The sequence below is a fragment of the Elephas maximus genome, chromosome 2, assembly GCF_024166365.1.
Source record: "Elephas maximus indicus isolate mEleMax1 chromosome 2, mEleMax1 primary haplotype, whole genome shotgun sequence".
Classification (NCBI taxonomy): Eukaryota; Metazoa; Chordata; class Mammalia; order Proboscidea; family Elephantidae; genus Elephas; species Elephas maximus.
In genome coordinates, this window is record NC_064820.1 from 47,879,678 (window position 1) to 47,885,984 (window position 6,307).

Below are 6,307 nucleotides of genomic sequence, written 5' to 3' on the forward strand. Positions count from 1 at the left end.
TTTGTTTAGTTGCTCATAGGCTTTTTAAAATATTTCTTTTTGGTCATCTTTCAGTTGAAATTCAAATAGAGTAAGTGACCACTGTAAAAGGTTAAGTAGTCCAGTATTCAGACATGCAAGATAGCTTTGAGTGATATTTGTTTACAGCATACTTTTTGTAAAAGCCCAGGTCATCAGCCAGCATGTAGTTATGAGCATGAGGCAAATCTTGGAAGGTGTTTTTGTATTAGAAGAGATCTCTTAAACATTATTATCCAGTCAATATACTGGGCATTATTTTTGATCATTTGACCATTGACAAACATCAAAAGCCCTTTATACCAAGGATCTTGCTTAGGGAAGCCTTGTTAATGTTGTTGGCCTTGTAAATGCTGCAGGTATCCAAAGGAGAAAGTGGCTTTGACCACATCAACCTCTCTCTTCTCTATGACCTAGATGGAATGGCCATATTCTCTGTGGAAGCAAGAGGAGAGAGACTGCATCCTGAGTGTCTGAGTAAGACTGTCACTACCACGGTCACCTCAGAAAAATGGAGAACTGCCATGAGATAGACCAGAAGCAGCTAATTTCAAAGCCATTAAAGTGGAAGTTCTGAACTCTCTGTTAAATGTCTCTATAAACAGATCCTGCCTTTTTGCCCAAACATCTGCTATCACAAGAAGCTGGAAATTGGGACAGCTGGGTACATACAGCCTATGGACTCTCACAGAGAATCCAACAGAAAAGTAAGAGGCATCTTCGGCTCAGCTCACCAACTCCTTTTCCTAAACAGTTAAGGAGCTCAATCCCCCTAAAAGAAATTAACTAAATTTGTTTTACTTCCAGAGCCTAGTAAGGCCCTAGTTAAAGGTTTTGCAGTTTGGTACATCATCTTTATGTTTTTAAGCAGGCTTAAAAAGAGGGGATCAAGGGAAGAGGGAGGCTGTTTCCAACCTAAGATGATAAATTGACAAGTTTTAAAAGTTTGAAGGAATATCTGAACTGCATCCCAGTTCTCTCGTGGCTATTATGTGTCCATCTATTCAACCCAGCCTATTTTATAATCTGATCCTAAGCTTTCATCTTTTCATATTTCTATAAATCAGAAACAAATTGAAGTTTTAAAGTGGGCTGTAACAGAGCAGAGCCAACTGGCTTATTTGTAGAACATGGCCTAGGAGATCATAAAACATTCCTTTTGATTACATATGTGATCCCTTTCACAAAGCTTGAAAAAAGACTGTCTTTAAAATATGTCAGTACTACAGCAAGGAAGGGCTCTCTTGTGGGGAGTAAAAGACATTCATCATTTACTCGATCAACAAATATTGATTTACTCATCATTTATGCAACACATGTTTACTGTGCACCCAATGCCTTCTTGGGGTCCTGGTGGCATAGTGGTTATGAGCTACAGTGTGCTATGGCAGCTAACCAAATGATCGGCAGTTCAAAACTACCGGCATCCTTGGAAACCCAATGGAGCAGTTCTCTTCTGTCCTCTAGGGTCACTATCAGCTGGAATCAACTCGATGGCAATGGTTTTTTGTTTTTGATTTTTTTTGTTTTAATTTCTAACACTGTGCCGGGCATTGGGACCACAATGGGGGGAAAAATAAATCCAAACTGGGCTCTTCCAGAGCTTGCAATCCAGCGAGACAGGTAAGAAATAAACAAATATTTACAAACTAAGAATTTAAGTATAATTATGGAAAGTGCTCTGAAAAAAAAAAAAATCAGGAAATCATGTAATCAAGGACCATAACCGAGACTGGGAGTCAGCAAAGTCTTTTCTGAGACTCGGACATTTAAGCTGAATCCTGAGACTGAGCAGGCCTTGACCAGATGAAGAGTGGAGAAGAATATACCAGGCACAGGGAAGAGCAAATAGCAGCCCTGAAGTGCTCTGCTCGTTCAGACCAATCTTCTGAATCATGAGTAAGCTCGTTTCAAATCTGCATGGTCACTGAGAACTCTTGCTTGCAATTCTGCAGCTTCTTCCTCCACTCCGGTCCCACCAAATCCTCAGTGTCTTCTTCAACTGCCACAGTGCTCAGTCCCCTCCCTCCTCTAACATGCTTATTATATTCTTGAGTTAGCACAGAGCACTTATTGCCCTAGCATACTTTTTAAAATTGTTCTCTTCCTCTACTCATGTATGTCTTACCTCCGCAAGTAGGCCATCAGCAAGTGAGTTCAGTAGACTTACTTGTCCTACATGTCCCTACATCCCCAAAGCCTCTTGTACATGTCAGATTCCCAGGTGTATTTGGCAGTAGACTAATTGCCAATATTTTCTGCCCCTTATTGTTGTTAGGTGCTGTCAAGTCTGTTCTGAGTCCTAGCAGCCCTCTGTACAAAATGATGGAATGCACGGAGCCAACGAGTCTTATTAATTGACCCAGGTAAGGGTAACTCTACACATTAAATGATCCAGCATTTGATTAGGGATGTGAATTTGGTTTCTTGAGTGTGTGTGTGTGTGTATATGTGTGTGTGATGGGGAATACATTTTTCCTACTTGTTTTTTTTTAGCTACTTGTTATTGGCATACTCTATTCCATGAAGAAATACTTTCATACCTAGTTAGGTTTAGGATCATCAAGGAAGAGAATTGTTATATGCCTGCATGCTGAAGACATATAGTTAGATACAAAATAAAAGGTAGAGAACAGGAGTGTATGTCATGGTTCCAATTTTGTAATGTATGTGTATGTGAGACTCAGCAGAGCAGAATGGTTAAGAATGAGACACAAACCAGATTGCCTATATTTTAATCTAAGCTGTACCCTTCCCAAGATGTGACTCTGGGTAAATTATTTACCCTTTCTCATCTATGTGATGGGAATAACACCTCGAAGTGTTGTTATGCAGATTAGCTGAGTTGATATTTATAAAGCACCTAGAACAGTATCTGGCACACTGAAAGCTCCATATAAGTTTTCATAAATAAAATGAGAAAAAAATGAAATGAAATAAAAATGTGTCACATAAAAGACCAAGAATACCATGTTTTACGTAAATAACGTGCACCTTCAGCACTTGGTTGTCGGCTGTGCCTCCCGCCTATGCTCTCCCCCGTGACACACCCTCACAAGAGCCACCATAAAAATCCTCTTCCACATGTTGTCATAAAAAAAAAAAAAATTAGCATAGTGCGCTTAGGAAAATACTTTGCGGGGGAGGGTGCAACCAGCAAACAAACACAGAAGATGAGTATTATTTGTGTAAAAAATACAGTAGATGTTAAATATATCGATGGAGTTGACCTCGGTGATAAGGTTTTTTGACTGTCATTTTCTTTTTGGGGGGAGGGATCTATATTTCCAAGTTTTCTACAATAAAAGCATCAAGTTTTTGAAACAAAAAAAGATCATAAATATTATATTCCATAAATATGTGTGGGTAATAGCTCTATTGCTTACAAGTCAGTTTCCACTTCTAAAAAGCTGTAATACTAGCTATTTTATAACGACATCCTAAGAGTTAAACGGACTCAAACATAACAGTAATCATGAAAATGGTGCAGGACTGGGCAATGTTTTGTTCCATTATACACAAAGAGGGGTGGATGATCCAGTAAGCAAGGTAAGCACGGACTTACTTGTGCTTACTTACTAAATCTGTAATGAACAATTTCACATGTTTTTCATCACATCAGATTTACTTTACTTACTGGGTCATTCATCCCTGTCAGGGATTGTAAATTTGAAAAAAGGCTTTGATTCTGTAGGAAAGTGCTATGGGGTTAGGAGAGAGACAGATGCCGGGAATACCTAGAAGTTGTGAAAAAAAAGTGTAAAATTGCTCACGACAGATGATCTGGTAAGCAAGGTAAGCACCACGCTTACCTTATCTATTGGTTTATCAGCCCCCATAAGGTCGCCATGATTCGGAGTCAACTCCTCAGCAACAAACAATGACAACAAAGGACTAAATTAGGTAATAAATAGCTCTATTTATTTTTCAGCGTATACTCTTACTCTTCTCTCCCTTGACCTGTATGCACTACTACAAGGGGTTTTCTTGACCTCTGGTTTCTGGATGGGTTTGGCACTGTGGAGCCCCTGAAGGAGGTCAGATGGAAAGAGGACAATGAATGACTCTGGTACTTGCAATTCTCTGACTCTCTCGTGTCAAAGTCACCACAGGTTGGCTGCATCCTACTAAGGTCAGACTGGAATCAAAGCAGCCTCTCCTGTATAGTGACTCCTGCAGGTTTTAACAACAGCTCTTCTCTGACCCTTCACCATAGTGTCGTAATGGCCCCACTCTCGCTAGCCCAGGAGTACTGCCCTATTCCTAGAGGATTCCCTACACCCAGCCCAGGCCTTTGTGAATCTCCTTTTATCAGGGCCTCCTTGAGTTATTCTAACTGAGCTTGCCTTCCATTTCCTGCTGGGGACTGCCTGATATAGGGCTGACACCCATCTGTAAGAGGGTGAATGCTCAGCAAACGCGAGGCAGATATTATTGAACGGTTGAGAAAACAATTGGAAAAGGCTGGAGCCTAGTGATCTGCCACTCGTGCTCCTTTTTGCTCTTTGCAGAACCTGGTACCTTGCTTTGGAGAAAACAGTATATATACAACTTATCAAGTGCTTACTAAGTGTTAGGCAATGGGCTAAGTAGGCTGATGACCAGCGTGTGAGGTCCATGGTTTATAAATGAGGAACAGAGGCTCTAAGGGGTTAATTAACCAAGTAAATTAGGACTACTAAGTAAAGGAAGGAAATCTTGGTGGCGTAGTGGTTAAGAGCGTGGCTGCTAACCAAAAGGTTGGCAGTTCGAATCCACCAGATGCTCCTTGGAAACCCCATGGGGCAGCTCTACTCTGTCCTATACGGTCGCTATGAGTCAGAATTGACCCGGTGGCAACAGGGTTAATTAAGTAAAGGAACGTGAGTTGGACGCCCAAAGCCAGCAGGGGTTTCAGTCTTTGGGGGAACTTGTAGCAACTTCCAACTACACTAGAGGAACTTGAACCCCATCAGCAGCAGCTGGCAAAGGCACCCCTGGTCTGGAAAGAAAAGATCATGGGAAGGGCATTTCCGTGTGGGATTTTTGTGGTATACAAATCCCTGGCTGTTAAAAAAATAGAGGCCAGTTTTCTTTCCCTCTTGCAGGGTGATTGAGACAAACATTTCTTTTATGGCTGCTGGTGCAGAAGGGTGACAATTGTTCATCATTCTCCAAGCCGTTGATCTTACCTTTGTTCCTTAGAGGGTACATTTTATGCCTTTAGGTTATTGGCTCTCCAAGGCAAGCTGGCTCTTTGTTTAACCTAATCCCACCTATTGTAGAGCTGCTTGTGCAATCATAGTATGGCAAATAATAAACCATGCTTATTTTTTATATAATTTATTAACGTTGTACAGGACAGGCTTCCTACCCACGTGTCTTAGCCAAGCATCCATTTTTATATGCACTATAATCTCATGAACAGGGTAGTTTCCAAATAACGAGGTAGGTACTTTAAACACTGGAGAGGCAGTTGATCTAGTGACTAAGGACATGAGCTCTGAAGCCGGATTGCCTGAGTTCACATCTAATGCTATCACTTCACCACCCTGTGCCTGTTTCCTCAACTGCAACATGATGATAATCATAGTATCTACCTCACAGAAATGGAACAAAATGCTACCCAGTCCTGTGGCATCCCCATGATTGGTTGCAGATCAGACCATTGTGATCTATAGGGTTTTCATTAGCTTATTTTTGGAAGTAAATGGCCAGGCCTTTCTTCCTAGTCTATGTTAGTCTGGAAGCTCTACTGACACCTGTTCAGCATCCTAGCAACATACAAGCTTCCACTGACATGGATGGTGGCTCTCCATGAGGTGCATTGGCAGGGAATTGAACCCAGGTCTCCTGCATAGAAGGCAAGAATTCTACCACTAAACCACCAATACCCTGAACGAGTTGCCATTGAGTCAATGCTGACTCATGAAGACCTCATGTGTGTTAGAGTCGAACTAAGCTTTGTATGGTTTTCAATGGCTGATTTTTTGAAGTAGATTGCCAGACCTTTCTTCTGAGACATCTCTGGGTGGACTCGAACTTCCAACTTTTTGTTTAGTAGCCAAACGTTTCACCATTTGCACTATCCAGAGGCATTAGTTGCATCAGCGCTGCTGAAATGTCAAATAAGTTAGACAAGAATCAAGTGGGTTTGGTCACAGTAAGGTCCTTGTGACTGAGTAAGAACAGATCCAATGGAGTGTGGGTATGGAATCAGAAATGTGGCTCTAATCTTAAGCCCAGCAGGACAGGCCCCTGGGAAGCATGGTCAGGGATGCAGAAGGTTTAAGCCAAGTTTGTGTGCTAA

General features: G+C 41.4%; 1 non-coding gene across 1 annotated transcript; it reads right to left on the bottom strand.

The window, feature by feature from the left end:
- Window positions 1-5,820: 5,820 nt before the first annotated feature.
- Window positions 5,821-5,891, bottom strand: TRNAR-UCU (transfer RNA arginine (anticodon UCU)). The gene has a single exon. It is a non-coding gene; the product is annotated as a tRNA-Arg (tRNA).
- Window positions 5,892-6,307: the final 416 nt, after the last annotated feature.